Below are 17,367 nucleotides of genomic sequence, written 5' to 3'. Positions count from 1 at the left end.
CGGGCACTTTAGGGAGCGTTTTCACTTGAATTTGCTTTCAAATATTAGGAATTCTTGTTTATACAGCTTAAAATTGGTGTAGAAAGCCTGTAAGTGAGGACTATTCTGCTTATGTTTACAATTGAGGCCGAATTATTCTGGCCTTTTTTGTATGACTCAGGTGAAATCCTTTCGGTTCTAGTACAGACTTGTAAGAACACTCTCTAATTGTGGTAATACTCTTAAAATACGCAATTAGAGTTTCCAGAAAGGATTAAAAACTTGGAAGATACACTTGAAATAAAAGTAAATAGATTCTTACTACATTTCCTGCCGTTTGTAATCACAGACATTACCAGTGGAAAGCCGTGAAATGACCAGAAAACTGATAATATTTACAACTCCGGGCACTTTAGGGAGCGTTTTCACTTGAATTTGCTTTCAAATATTAGGAATTCTTGATTATACAGGTCAAAATTTGTGTAGAAAGGCTGTAAGTGAGGACTATAATCCTTATGTTTACAATTGAGGCCGAATGATTCTGGCGTCTTTTGTAATACTCAGGTGAAATCCTTATGGTTCCAGTACATAGTTGTAAGAACACTCACAAATTGTGGTATAACTCTTAAAATACGCAATTAGAGTTTCCAGAAACGATTGGAAACTTGGAAGATACACTTGATATAAAAGTAAATAGAGTTTTACTACATTTCCTGCCATCTTTAATCACAGACATTACCTGTGGGAAGCCGTGAAAGGACCAGAAAACTGATAATATTTACAACTCCGGGGACTTTAGGGAGCGTTTTCACTGGAATTTGCTTTAAAACATTAGGAATTCTTGTTTATACAGCTTAAAATTTGTGTAGAAAGCCTGTAAGTGAGGACAATACTGCTTATGTTTACAAATGAGGGCTAATTATTCTGGCGTCTTTGGTATGACTCAGGTGAAATCCGTATGGTCCCAGTACATACTTGTAAGAACACTAATTGTGGTAAAACTCTTAAAATACGCAATTAGAGTTTCCAGAAAGGATTAAAAACTTGGAAGATACACTTGAAATAAAAGTAAATGGATTCTTACTCCATTTCCTGCCGTTTTTAATCAAAGACATTACCAGTGGAAAGCCGTGAAATGACCAGAAAACTGATAATATTTACAACTCCGGGCACTTTAGGGAGCGTTTTCACTTGAATTTGCTTTCAAATATTAGGAATTCTTGTTTATACAGCTTAAAATTGGTGTAGAAAGCCTGTAAGTGAGGACTATTCTGCTTATGTTTACAATTGAGGCCGAATTATTCTGGCCTCCTTTGTATGACTCAGGTGAAATCCTTTCGGTTCTAGTACAGACTTGTAAGAACACTCTCTAATTGTGGTAATATTCTTAAAATACGCAATTAGAGTTTCCAGAAAGGATTAAAAACTTGGAACATACACTTGAAATAAAAGTAAATAGATTCTTACTACATTTCCTGCCATTTGTAATCACAGACATTACCAGTGGAAAGCCGTGAAATGACCAGAAAACTGATAATATTTACAACTCCGGGCAATTTAGGGAGCGTTTTCACTTGAATTTGCTTTCAAATATTAGGAATTCTTGATTATACAGGTCAAAATTTGTGTAGAAAGGCTGTAAGTGAGGACTATAATCCTTATGTTTACAATTGAGGCCGAATGATTCTGGCGTCTTTTGTATTACTCAGGTGCAATCCTTATGGTTCCAGTACATAGTTGTAAGAACACTCACAAATTGTGGTAAAACTCTTAAAATACGCAACTAGAGTTTCCAGAAACGATTGGAAACTTGGAAGATACACTTGATATAAAAGTGAATAGATTCTTACTACATTTCCTGCCATATTTAATCACAGACATTACCAGTGGGAAGCCGTGAAAGGACCAGAAAACTGATAATATTTACAACTCCGGGGACTTTTGGGAGCGTTTTCACTGGAATTTGCTTTCAAATATTAGGAATTCTTGTTTATACAGCTTAAAATTTGTGTAGAAAGCCTGTAAGTGAGGACTATACTGCTTATGTTTACAATTGAGGGGGAATTATTCTGGCATCTTTGGTATGACTCAGGTGAAATCCGTATGGTCCCAGTATACTTGTAAGAACACTAATTGTGGTAAAACTCTTAAAATACGCAATTAGAGTTTCCAGAAATGATTAAAAACTTGGAAGATACACTGGAAATAAAAGTAAATGGATTCTTACTCCATTTCCTGCCGTTTTTAATCAAAGACATTACCAGTGGAAAGCCGTGAAATGACCAGAAAACTGATAATATTTACAACTCCGGGCACTTTAGGGAGCGTTTTCACTTGAATTTGCTTTCAAATATTAGGAATTCTTGTTTATACAGCTTAAAATTGGTGTAGAAAGCCTGTAAGTGAGGACTATTCTGCTTATGTTTACAATTGAGGCCGAATTATTCTGGCCTCCTTTGTATGACTCAGGTGAAATCCTTTCGGTTCTAGTACAGACTTGTAAGAACACTCTCTAATTGTGGTAATACTCTTAAAATACGCAATTAGAGTTTCCAGAAAGGATTAAAAACTTGGAAGATACACTTGAAATAAAAGTAAATAGATTCTTACTACATTTCCTGCCGTTTGTAATCACAGACATTACCAGTGGAAAGCCGTGAAATGACCAGAAAACTGATAATATTTACAACTCCGGGCACTTTAGGGAACGTTTTCACTTGAATTTGCTTTCAAATATTAGGAATTCTTGATTATACAGGTCAAAATTTGTGTAGAAAGGCTGTAAGTGAGGACTATAATCCTTATGTTTACAATTGAGGCCGAATGATTCTGGCGTCTTTTGTAATACTCAGGTGAAATCCTTATGGTTCCAGTACATAGTTGTAAGAACACTCACAAATTGTGGTATAACTCTTAAAATACGCAATGAGAGTTTCCAGAAACGATTGGAAACTTGGAAGATACACTTGATATAAAAGTAAATAGAGTTTTACTACATTTCCTGCCATTTTTAATCACAGACATTACCTGTGGGAAGCCGTGAAAGGACCAGAAAACTGATAATATTTACAACTCCGGGGACTTTAGGGAGCGTTTTCACTGGAATTTGCTTTAAAACATTAGGAATTCTTGTTTATACAGCTTAAAATTTGTGTAGAAAGCCTGTAAGTGAGGACAATACTGCTTATGTTTACAAATGAGGGCTAATTATTCTGGCGTCTTTGGTATGACTCAGGTGAAATCCGTATGGTCCCAGTACATACTTGTAAGAACACTAATTGTGGTAAAACTCTTAAAATACGCAATTAGAGTTTCCAGAAAGGATTAAAAACTTGGAAGATACACTTGAAATAAAAGTAAATGGATTCTTACTCCATTTCCTGCCGTTTTTAATCAAAGACATTACCAGTGGAAAGCCGTGAAATGACCAGAAAACTGATAATATTTACAACTCCGGGCACTTTAGGGAGCGTTTTCACTTGAATTTGCTTTCAAATATTAGGAATTCTTGTTTATACAGCTTAAAATTGGTGTAGAAAGCCTGTAAGTGAGGACTATTCTGCTTATGTTTACAATTGAGGCCGAATTATTCTGGCCTCCTTTGTATGACTCAGGTGAAATCCTTTCGGTTCTAGTACAGACTTGTAAGAACACTCTCTAATTGTGGTAATATTCTTAAAATACGCAATTAGAGTTTCCAGAAAGGATTAAAAACTTGGAACATACACTTGAAATAAAAGTAAATAGATTCTTACTACATTTCCTGCCATTTGTAATCACAGACATTACCAGTGGAAAGCCGTGAAATGACCAGAAAACTGATAATATTTACAACTCCGGGCAATTTAGGGAGCGTTTTCACTTGAATTTGCTTTCAAATATTAGGAATTCTTTATTATACAGGTCAAAATTTGTGTAGAAAGGCTGTAAGTGAGGACTATAATCCTTATGTTTACAATTGAGGCCGAATGATTCTGGCGTCTTTTGTATTACTCAGGTGTAATCCTTATGGTTCCAGTACATAGTTGTAAGAACACTCACAAATTGTGGTAAAACTTTTAAAATACGCAATTAGAGTTTCCAGAAACGATTGGAAACTTGGAAGATACACTTGATATAAAAGTGAATAGATTCTTACTACATTTCCTGCCATATTTAATCACAGACATTACCAGTGGGAAGCCGTGAAAGGACCAGAAAACTGATAATATTTACAACTCCGGGGACTTTAGGGAGCGTTTTCACTGGAATTTGCTTTCAAATATTAGGAATTCTTGTTTATACAGCTTAAAATTTGTGTAGAAAGCCTGTAAGTGAGGACAATACTGCTTATGTTTACAAATGAGGGCTAATTATTCTGGCGTCTTTGGTATGACTCAGGTGAAATCCGTATGGTCCCAGTACATACTTGTAAGAACACTAATTGTGGTAAAACTCTTAAAATACGCAATTAGAGTTTCCAGAAAGGATTAAAAACTTGGAAGATACACTTGAAATAAAAGTAAATGGATTCTTTCTAAATTTCCTGCCGTTTTTAATCAAAGACATTACCAGTGGAAAGCCGTGAAATGACCAGAAAACTGATAATATTTACAACTCCGGGCACTTTAGGGAGCGTTTTCACTTGAATTTGCTTTCAAATATTAGGAATTCTTGTTTATACAGCTTAAAATTGGTGTAGAAAGCCTGTAAGTGAGGACTATTCTGCTTATGTTTACAATTGAGGCCGAATTATTCTGGCCTCCTTTGTATGACTCAGGTGAAATCCTTTCGGTTCTAGTACAGACTTGTAAGAACACTCTCTAATTGTGGTAATATTCTTAAAATACGCAATTAGAGTTTCCAGAAAGGATTAAAAACTTGGAACATACACTTGAAATAAAAGTAAATAGATTCTTACTACATTTCCTGCCATTTGTAATCACAGACATTACCAGTGGAAAGCCGTGAAATGACCAGAAAACTGATAATATTTACAACTCCGGGCAATTTAGGGAGCGTTTTCACTTGAATTTGCTTTCAAATATTAGGAATTCTTGATTATACAGGTCAAAATTTGTGTAGAAAGGCTGTAAGTGAGGACTATAATCCTTATGTTTACAATTGAGGCCGAATGATTCTGGCGTCTTTTGTATTACTCAGGTGCAATCCTTATGGTTCCAGTACATAGTTGTAAGAACACTCACAAATTGTGGTAAAACTCTTAAAATACGCAACTAGAGTTTCCAGAAACGATTGGAAACTTGGAAGATACACTTGATATAAAAGTGAATAGATTCTTACTACATTTCCTGCCATATTTAATCACAGACATTACCAGTGGGAAGCCGTGAAAGGACCAGAAAATTGATAATATTTACAACTCCGGGGACTTTTGGGAGCGTTTTCACTGGAATTTGCTTTCAAATATTAGGAATTCTTGTTTATACAGCTTAAAATTTGTGTAGAAAGCCTGTAAGTGAGGACTATACTGCTTATGTTTACAATTGAGGGGGAATTATTCTGGCATCTTTGGTATGACTCAGGTGAAATCCGTATGGTCCCAGTACATACTTGTAAGAACACTAATTGTGGTAAAACTCTTAAAATACGCAATTAGAGTTTCCAGAAATGATTAAAAACTTGGAAGATACACTGGAAATAAAAGTAAATGGATTCTTACTCCATTTCCTGCCGTTTTTAATCAAAGACATTACCAGTGGAAAGCCGTGAAATGACCAGAAAACTGATAATATTTACAACTCCGGGCACTTTAGGGAGCGTTTTCACTTGAATTTGCTTTCAAATATTAGGAATTCTTGTTTATACAGCTTAAAATTGGTGTAGAAAGCCTGTAAGTGAGGACTATTCTGCTTATGTTTACAATTGAGGCCGAATTATTCTGGCCTCCTTTGTATGACTCAGGTGAAATCCTTTCGGTTCTAGTACAGACTTGTAAGAACACTCTCTAATTGTGGTAATACTCTTAAAATACGCAATTAGAGTTTCCAGAAAGGATTAAAAACTTGGAAGATACACTTGAAATAAAAGTAAATAGATTCTTACTACATTTCCTGCCGTTTGTAATCACAGACATTACCAGTGGAAAGCCGTGAAATGACCAGAAAACTGATAATATTTACAACTCCGGGCACTTTAGGGAGCGTTTTCACTTGAATTTGCTTTCAAATATTAGGAATTCTTGATTATACAGGTCAAAATTTGTGTAGAAAGGCTGTAAGTGAGGACTATAATCCTTATGTTTACAATTGAGGCCGAATGATTCTGGCGTCTTTTGTAATACTCAGGTGAAATCCTTATGGTTCCAGTACATAGTTGTAAGAACACTCACAAATTGTGGTATAACTCTTAAAATACGCAATGAGAGTTTCCAGAAACGATTGGAAACTTGGAAGATACACTTGATATAAAAGTAAATAGAGTTTTACTACATTTCCTGCCATTTTTAATCACAGACATTACCTGTGGGAAGCCGTGAAAGGACCAGAAAACTGATAATATTTACAACTCCGGGGACTTTAGGGAGCGTTTTCACTGGAATTTGCTTTAAAACATTAGGAATTCTTGTTTATACAGCTTAAAATTTGTGTAGAAAGCCTGTAAGTGAGGACAATACTGCTTATGTTTACAAATGAGGGCTAATTATTCTGGCGTCTTTGGTATGACTCAGGTGAAATCCGTATGGTCCCAGTACATACTTGTAAGAACACTAATTGTGGTAAAACTCTTAAAATACGCAATTAGAGTTTCCAGAAAGGATTAAAAACTTGGAAGATACACTTGAAATAAAAGTAAATGGATTCTTTCTAAATTTCCTGCCGTTTTTAATCAAAGACATTACCAGTGGAAAGCCGTGAAATGACCAGAAAACTGATAATATTTACAACTCCGGGCACTTTAGGGAGCGTTTTCACTTGAATTTGCTTTCAAATATTAGGAATTCTTGTTTGTACAGCTTAAAATTGGTGTAGAAAGCCTGTAAGTGAGGACTATTCTGCTTATGTTTACAATTGAGGCCGAATTATTCTGGCCTCCTTTGTATGACTCAGGTGAAATCCTTTCGGTTCTAGTACAGACTTGTAAGAACACTCTCTAATTGTGGTAATATTCTTAAAATACGCAATTAGAGTTTCCAGAAAGGATTAAAAACTTGGAACATACACTTGAAATAAAAGTAAATAGATTCTTACTACATTTCCTGCCATTTGTAATCACAGACATTACCAGTGGAAAGCCGTGAAATGACCAGAAAACTGATAATATTTACAACTCCGGGCAATTTAGGGAGCGTTTTCACTTGAATTTGCTTTCAAATATTAGAAATTCTTGATTATACAGGTCAAAATTTGTGTAGAAAGGCTGTAAGTGAGGACTATAATCCTTATGTTTACAATTGAGGCCGAATGATTCTGGCGTCTTTTGTATTACTCAGGTGCAATCCTTATGGTTCCAGTACATAGTTGTAAGAACACTCACAAATTGTGGTAAAACTCTTAAAATACGCAACTAGAGTTTCCAGAAACGATTGGAAACTTGGAAGATACACTTGATATAAAAGTGAATAGATTCTTACTACATTTCCTGCCATATTTAATCACAGACATTACCAGTGGGAAGCCGTGAAAGGACCAGAAAACTGATAATATTTACAACTCCGGGGACTTTTGGGAGCGTTTTCACTGGAATTTGCTTTCAAATATTAGGAATTCTTGTTTATACAGCTTAAAATTTGTGTAGAAAGCCTGTAAGTGAGGACTATACTGCTTATGTTTACAATTGAGGGGGAATTATTCTGGCATCTTTGGTATGACTCAGGTGAAATCCGTATGGTCCCAGTACATACTTGTAAGAACACTAATTGTGGTAAAACTCTTAAAATACGCAATTAGAGTTTCCAGAAATGATTAAAAACTTGGAAGATACACTGGAAATAAAAGTAAATGGATTCTTACTCCATTTCCTGCCGTTTTTAATCAAAGACATTACCAGTGGAAAGCCGTGAAATGACCATAAAACTGATAATATTTACAACTCCGGGCACTTTAGGGAGTGTTTTCACTTGAATTTGCTTTCAAATATTAGGAATTCTTGTTTATACAGCTTAAAATTGGTGTAGAAAGCCTGTAAGTGAGGACTATTCTGCTTATGTTTACAATTGAGGCCGAATTATTCTGGCCTCTTTTGTATGACTCAGGTGAAATCCTTTCGGTTCTAGTACAGAATTGTAAGAACACTCTCTAATTGTGGTAATACTCTTAAAATACGCAATTAGAGTTTCCAGAAAGGATTAAAAACTTGGAAGATACAATTGAAATAAAAGTAAATAGATTCTTACTACATTTCCTGCCGTTTGTAATCACAGACATTACCAGTGGAAACCCGTGAAATGACCAGAAAACTGATAATATTTACAACTCCGGGCACTTTAGGGAGCGTTTTCACTTGAATTTGCTTTCAAATATTAGGAATTCTTGATTATACAGGTCAAAATTTGTGTAGAAAGGCTGTAAGTGCGGACTATACTCCTTATGTTTACAATTGAGGCCGAATGATTCTGGCGTCTTTTGGATTACTCAGGTGAAATCCTTATGGTTCCAGTACATAGTTGTAAGAACACTCACAAATTGTGGTAAAACTCTTAAAATACGCAATTAGAGTTTCCAGAAAGGATTAAAAACTTGGAAGATACACTTGAAATAAAAGTAAATAGATTCTTACTACATTTCCTGCCGTTTGTAATCATAGACATTAACAGTGGAAAGCCGTGAAATGACCAGAAAACTGATAATATTTACAACTCCGGGCACTTTAGGGAGCGTTTTCACTTGAATTTGCTTTCAAATATTAGGAATTCTTGATTATACAGGTGAAAATTTGTGTAGAAAGGCTGTAAGTGAGGACTGTACTCCTTATGTTTACAACTGAGGCCGAATGATTCTGGCGTCTTTTGTATTACTCAGGTGAAATCCTTATGGTTCCAGTACATACTTGTAAGAACACTCACAAATTGTGGTAAAACTCTTAAAATACGCAATGAGAGTTTCCAGAAACGATTGGAAACTTGGAAGATACACTTGATATAAAAGTAAATAGAGTTTTACTACATTTCCTGCCATTTTTAATCACAGACATTACCTGTGGGAAGCCGTGAAAGGACAAGAAAACTGATAATATTTACAACTCCGGGGACTTTAGGGAGCGTTTTCACTGGAATTTGCTTTAAAACATTAGGAATTCTTGTTTATACAGCTTAAAATTTGTGTAGAAAGCCTGTAAGTGAGGACAATACTGCTTATGTTTACAAATGAGGGCTAATTATTCTGGCGTATTTGGTATGACTCAGGTGAAATCCGTATGGTCCCAGTACATACTTGTAAGAACACTAATTGTGGTAAAACTCTTAAAATACGCAATTAGAGTTTCCAGAAAGGATTAAAAACTTGGAAGATACACTTGAAATAAAAGGAAATGGATTCTTTCTAAATTTCCTGCCGTTTTTAATCAAAGACATTACCAGTGGAAAGCCGTGAAATGACCAGAAAACTGATAATATTTACAACTCCGGGCACTTTAGGGAGCGTTTTCACTTGAATTTGCTTTCAAATATTAGGAATTCTTGTTTATACAGCTTAAAATTGGTGTAGAAAGCCTGTAAGTGAGGACTATTCTGCTTATGTTTACAATTGAGGCCGAATTATTCTGGCCTTTTTTGTATGACTCAGGTGAAATCCTTTCGGTTCTAGTACAGACTTGTAAGAACACTCTCTAATTGTGGTAATACTCTTAAAATACGCAATTAGAGTTTCCAGAAAGGATTAAAAACTTGGAAGATACACTTGAAATAAAAGTAAATAGATTCTTACTACATTTCCTGCCGTTTGTAATCACAGACATTACCAGTGGAAAGCCGTGAAATGACCAGAAAACTGATAATATTTACAACTCCGGGCACTTTAGGGAGCGTTTTCACTTGAATTTGCTTTCAAATATTAGGAATTCTTGATTATACAGGTCAAAATTTGTGTAGAAAGGCTGTAAGTGAGGACTATAATCCTTATGTTTACAATTGAGGCCGAATGATTCTGGCGTCTTTTGTAATACTCAGGTGAAATCCTTATGGTTCCAGTACATAGTTGTAAGAACACTCACAAATTGTGGTATAACTCTTAAAATACGCAATTAGAGTTTCCAGAAACGATTGGAAACTTGGAAGATACACTTGATATAAAAGTAAATAGAGTTTTACTACATTTCCTGCCATCTTTAATCACAGACATTACCTGTGGGAAGCCGTGAAAGGACCAGAAAACTGATAATATTTACAACTCCGGGGACTTTAGGGAGCGTTTTCACTGGAATTTGCTTTAAAACATTAGGAATTCTTGTTTATACAGCTTAAAATTTGTGTAGAAAGCCTGTAAGTGAGGACAATACTGCTTATGTTTACAAATGAGGGCTAATTATTCTGGCGTCTTTGGTATGACTCAGGTGAAATCCGTATGGTCCCAGTACATACTTGTAAGAACACTAATTGTGGTAAAACTCTTAAAATACGCAATTAGAGTTTCCAGAAAGGATTAAAAACTTGGAAGATACACTTGAAATAAAAGTAAATGGATTCTTACTCCATTTCCTGCCGTTTTTAATCAAAGACATTACCAGTGGAAAGCCGTGAAATGACCAGAAAACTGATAATATTTACAACTCCGGGCACTTTAGGGAGCGTTTTCACTTGAATTTGCTTTCAAATATTAGGAATTCTTGTTTATACAGCTTAAAATTGGTGTAGAAAGCCTGTAAGTGAGGACTATTCTGCTTATGTTTACAATTGAGGCCGAATTATTCTGGCCTCCTTTGTATGACTCAGGTGAAATCCTTTCGGTTCTAGTACAGACTTGTAAGAACACTCTCTAATTGTGGTAATATTCTTAAAATACGCAATTAGAGTTTCCAGAAAGGATTAAAAACTTGGAACATACACTTGAAATAAAAGTAAATAGATTCTTACTACATTTCCTGCCATTTGTAATCACAGACATTACCAGTGGAAAGCCGTGAAATGACCAGAAAACTGATAATATTTACAACTCCGGGCAATTTAGGGAGCGTTTTCACTTGAATTTGCTTTCAAATATTAGGAATTCTTGATTATACAGGTCAAAATTTGTGTAGAAAGGCTGTAAGTGAGGACTATAATCCTTATGTTTACAATTGAGGCCGAATGATTCTGGCGTCTTTTGTATTACTCAGGTGCAATCCTTATGGTTCCAGTACATAGTTGTAAGAACACTCACAAATTGTGGTAAAACTCTTAAAATACGCAACTAGAGTTTCCAGAAACGATTGGAAACTTGGAAGATACACTTGATATAAAAGTGAATAGATTCTTACTACATTTCCTGCCATATTTAATCACAGACATTACCAGTGGGAAGCCGTGAAAGGACCAGAAAACTGATAATATTTACAACTCCGGGGACTTTTGGGAGCGTTTTCACTGGAATTTGCTTTCAAATATTAGGAATTCTTGTTTATACAGCTTAAAATTTGTGTAGAAAGCCTGTAAGTGAGGACTATACTGCTTATGTTTACAATTGAGGGGGAATTATTCTGGCATCTTTGGTATGACTCAGGTGAAATCCGTATGGTCCCAGTATACTTGTAAGAACACTAATTGTGGTAAAACTCTTAAAATACGCAATTAGAGTTTCCAGAAATGATTAAAAACTTGGAAGATACACTGGAAATAAAAGTAAATGGATTCTTACTCCATTTCCTGCCGTTTTTAATCAAAGACATTACCAGTGGAAAGCCGTGAAATGACCAGAAAACTGATAATATTTACAACTCCGGGCACTTTAGGGAGCGTTTTCACTTGAATTTGCTTTCAAATATTAGGAATTCTTGTTTATACAGCTTAAAATTGGTGTAGAAAGCCTGTAAGTGAGGACTATTCTGCTTATGTTTACAATTGAGGCCGAATTATTCTGGCCTCCTTTGTATGACTCAGGTGAAATCCTTTCGGTTCTAGTACAGACTTGTAAGAACACTCTCTAATTGTGGTAATACTCTTAAAATACGCAATTAGAGTTTCCAGAAAGGATTAAAAACTTGGAAGATACACTTGAAATAAAAGTAAATAGATTCTTACTACATTTCCTGCCGTTTGTAATCACAGACATTACCAGTGGAAAGCCGTGAAATGACCAGAAAACTGATAATATTTACAACTCCGGGCACTTTAGGGAACGTTTTCACTTGAATTTGCTTTCAAATATTAGGAATTCTTGATTATACAGGTCAAAATTTGTGTAGAAAGGCTGTAAGTGAGGACTATAATCCTTATGTTTACAATTGAGGCCGAATGATTCTGGCGTCTTTTGTAATACTCAGGTGAAATCCTTATGGTTCCAGTACATAGTTGTAAGAACACTCACAAATTGTGGTATAACTCTTAAAATACGCAATGAGAGTTTCCAGAAACGATTGGAAACTTGGAAGATACACTTGATATAAAAGTAAATAGAGTTTTACTACATTTCCTGCCATTTTTAATCACAGACATTACCTGTGGGAAGCCGTGAAAGGACCAGAAAACTGATAATATTTACAACTCCGGGGACTTTAGGGAGCGTTTTCACTGGAATTTGCTTTAAAACATTAGGAATTCTTGTTTATACAGCTTAAAATTTGTGTAGAAAGCCTGTAAGTGAGGACAATACTGCTTATGTTTACAAATGAGGGCTAATTATTCTGGCGTCTTTGGTATGACTCAGGTGAAATCCGTATGGTCCCAGTACATACTTGTAAGAACACTAATTGTGGTAAAACTCTTAAAATACGCAATTAGAGTTTCCAGAAAGGATTAAAAACTTGGAAGATACACTTGAAATAAAAGTAAATGGATTCTTACTCCATTTCCTGCCGTTTTTAATCAAAGACATTACCAGTGGAAAGCCGTGAAATGACCAGAAAACTGATAATATTTACAACTCCGGGCACTTTAGGGAGCGTTTTCACTTGAATTTGCTTTCAAATATTAGGAATTCTTGTTTATACAGCTTAAAATTGGTGTAGAAAGCCTGTAAGTGAGGACTATTCTGCTTATGTTTACAATTGAGGCCGAATTATTCTGGCCTCCTTTGTATGACTCAGGTGAAATCCTTTCGGTTCTAGTACAGACTTGTAAGAACACTCTCTAATTGTGGTAATATTCTTAAAATACGCAATTAGAGTTTCCAGAAAGGATTAAAAACTTGGAACATACACTTGAAATAAAAGTAAATAGATTCTTACTACATTTCCTGCCATTTGTAATCACAGACATTACCAGTGGAAAGCCGTGAAATGACCAGAAAACTGATAATATTTACAACTCCGGGCAATTTAGGGAGCGTTTTCACTTGAATTTGCTTTCAAATATTAGGAATTCTTGATTATACAGGTCAAAATTTGTGTAGAAAGGCTGTAAGTGAGGACTATAATCCTTATGTTTACAATTGAGGCCGAATGATTCTGGCGTCTTTTGTATTACTCAGGTGTAATCCTTATGGTTCCAGTACATAGTTGTAAGAACACTCACAAATTGTGGTAAAACTTTTAAAATACGCAATTAGAGTTTCCAGAAACGATTGGAAACTTGGAAGATACACTTGATATAAAAGTGAATAGATTCTTACTACATTTCCTGCCATATTTAATCACAGACATTACCAGTGGGAAGCCGTGAAAGGACCAGAAAACTGATAATATTTACAACTCCGGGGACTTTTGGGAGCGTTTTCACTGGAATTTGCTTTCAAATATTAGGAATTCTTGTTTATACAGCTTAAAATTTGTGTAGAAAGCCTGTAAGTGAGGACTATACTGCTTATGTTTACAATTGAGGGGGAATTATTCTGGCATCTTTGGTATGACTCAGGTGAAATCCGTATGGTCCCAGTACATACTTGTAAGAACACTAATTGTGGTAAAACTCTTAAAATACGCAATTAGAGTTTCCAGAAATGATTAAAAACTTGGAAGATACACTGGAAATAAAAGTAAATGGATTCTTACTCCATTTCCTGCCGTTTTTAATCAAAGACATTACCAGTGGAAAGCCGTGAAATGACCAGAAAACTGATAATATTTACAACTCCGGGCACTTTAGGGAGTGTTTTCACTTGAATTTGCTTTCAAATATTAGGAATTCTTGTTTATACAGCTTAAAATTGGTGTAGAAAGCCTGTAAGTGAGGACTATTCTGCTTATGTTTACAATTGAGGCCGAATTATTCTGGCCTCTTTTGTATGACTCAGGTGAAATCCTTTCGGTTCTAGTACAGAATTGTAAGAACACTCTCTAATTGTGGTAATACTCTTAAAATACGCAATTAGAGTTTCCAGAAAGGATTAAAAACTTGGAAGATACAATTGAAATAAAAGTAAATAGATTCTTACTACATTTCCTGCCGTTTGTAATCACAGACATTACCAGTGGAAACCCGTGAAATGACCAGAAAACTGATAATATTTACAACTCCGGGCACTTTAGGGAGCGTTTTCACTTGAATTTGCTTTCAAATATTAGGAATTCTTGATTATACAGGTCAAAATTTGTGTAGAAAGGCTGTAAGTGCGGACTATACTCCTTATGTTTACAATTGAGGCCGAATGATTCTGGCGTCTTTTGTATTACTCAGGTGAAATCCTTATGGTTCCAGTACATACTTGTAAGAACACTCACAAATTGTGGTAAAACTCTTAAAATACGCAATGAGAGTTTCCAGAAACGATTGGAAACTTGGAAGATACACTTGATATAAAAGTAAATAGAGTTTTACTACATTTCCTGCCATTTTTAATCACAGACATTACCTGTGGGAAGCCGTGAAAGGACAAGAAAACTGATAATATTTACAACTCCGGGGACTTTAGGGAGCGTTTTCACTGGAATTTGCTTTAAAACATTAGGAATTCTTGTTTATACAGCTTAAAATTTGTGTAGAAAGCCTGTAAGTGAGGACAATACTGCTTATGTTTACAAATGAGGGCTAATTATTCTGGCGTCTTTGGTATGACTCAGGTGAAATCCGTATGGTCCCAGTACATACTTGTAAGAACACTAATTGTGGTAAAACTCTTAAACTACGCAATTAGAGTTTCCAGAAAGGATTAAAAACTTGGAAGATACACTTGAAATAAAAGTAAATGGATTCTTTCTAAATTTCCTGCCGTTTTTAATCAAAGACATTACCAGTGGAAAGCCGTGAAATGACCAGAAAACTGATAATATTTACAACTCCGGGCACTTTAGGGAGCGTTTTCACTTGAATTTGCTTTCAAATATTAGGAATTCTTGTTTATACAGCTTAAAATTGGTGTAGAAAGCCTGTAAGTGAGGACTATTCTGCTTATGTTTACAATTGAGGCCGAATTATTCTGGCCTCCTTTGTATGACTCAGGTGAAATCCTTTCGGTTCTAGTACAGACTTGTAAGAACACTCTCTAATTGTGGTAATACTCTTAAAATACGCAATTAGAGTTTCCAGAAAGGATTAAAAACTTGGAAGATACACTTGAAATAAAAGTAAATAGATTCTTAATACATTTCCTGCCGTTTGTAATCACAGACATTACCAGTGGAAAGCCGTGAAATGACCAGAAAACTGATAATATTTACAACTCCGGGCACTTTAGGGAGCGTTTTCACTTGAATTTGCTTTCAAATATTAGGAATTCTTGATTATACAGGTCAAAATTTGTGTAGAAAGGCTGTAAGTGAGGACTATAATCCTTATGTTTACAATTGAGGCCGAATGATTCTGGCGTCTTTTGTAATACTCAGGTGAAATCCTTATGGTTCCAGTACATAGTTGTAAGAACACTCACAAATTGTGGTATAACTCTTAAAATACGCAATGAGAGTTTCCAGAAACGATTGGAAACTTGGAAGATACACTTGATATAAAAGTAAATAGAGTTTTACTACATTTCCTGCCATTTTTAATCACAGACATTACCTGTGGGAAGCCGTGAAAGGACAAGAAAACTGATAATATTTACAACTCCGGGGACTTTAGGGAGCGTTTTCACTGGAATTTGCTTTAAAACATTAGGAATTCTTGTTTATACAGCTTAAAATTTGTGTAGAAAGCCTGTAAGTGAGGACAATACTGCTTATGTTTACAAATGAGGGCTAATTATTCTGGCGTCTTTGGTATGACTCAGGTGAAATCCGTATGGTCCCAGTACATACTTGTAAGAACACTAATTGTGGTAAAACTCTTAAAATACGCAATTAGAGTTTCCAGAAAGGATTAAAAACTTGGAAGATACACTTGAAATAAAAGTAAATGGATTCTTTCTAAATTTCCTGCCGTTTTTAATCAAAGACATTACCAGTGGAAAGCCGTGAAATGACCAGAAAACTGATAATATTTACAACTCCGGGCACTTTAGGGAGCGTTTTCACTTGAATTTGCTTTCAAATAATAGGAATTCTTGATTATACAGGTCAAAATTTGTGTAGAAAGGCTGTAAGTGCGGACTATACTCCTTATGTTTACAATTGAGGCCGAATGATTCTGGCGTCTTTTGGATTACTCAGGTGAAATCCTTATGGTTCCAGTACATAGTTGTAAGAACACTCACAAATTGTGGTAAAACTCTTAAAATACGCAATTAGAGTTTCCAGAAAGGATTAAAAACTTGGAAGATACACTTGAAATAAAAGTAAATAGATTCTTACTACATTTCCTGCCGTTTGTAATCACAGACATTACCAGTGGAAAGCCGTGAAATGACCAGAAAACTGATAATATTTACAACTCCGGGCAATTTAGGGAGCGTTTTCACTTGAATTTGCTTTCAAATATTAGGAATTCTTGATTATACAGGTCAAAATTTGTGTAGAAAGGCTGTAAGTGAGGACTATAATCCTTATGTTTACAATTGAGGCCGAATGATTCTGGCGTCTTTTGTATTACTCAGGTGCAATCCTTATGGTTCCAGTACATAGTTGTAAGAACACTCACAAATTGTGGTAAAACTCTTAAAATACGCAACTAGAGTTTCCAGAAACGATTGGAAACTTGGAAGATACACTTGATATAAAAGTGAATAGATTCTTACTACATTTCCTGCCATATTTAATCACAGACATTACCAGTGGGAAGCCGTGAAAGGACCAGAAAACTGATAATATTTACAACTCCGGGGACTTTTGGGATCGTTTTCACTGGAATTTGCTTTCAAATATTAGGAATTCTTGTTTATACAGCTTAAAATTTGTGTAGAAAGCCTGTAAGTGAGGACTATACTGCTTATGTTTACAATTGAGGGGGAATTATTCTGGCATCTTTGGTATGACTCAGGTGAAATCCGTATGGTCCCAGTACATACTTGT

The sequence above is a fragment of the Myotis nattereri genome (genome assembly GCF_964212035.1).
Source record: "Myotis nattereri genome assembly, chromosome: X".
NCBI lineage: Eukaryota > Metazoa > Chordata > Mammalia > Chiroptera > Vespertilionidae > Myotis > Myotis nattereri.
This window is presented reverse-complemented; position numbering follows the sequence as displayed.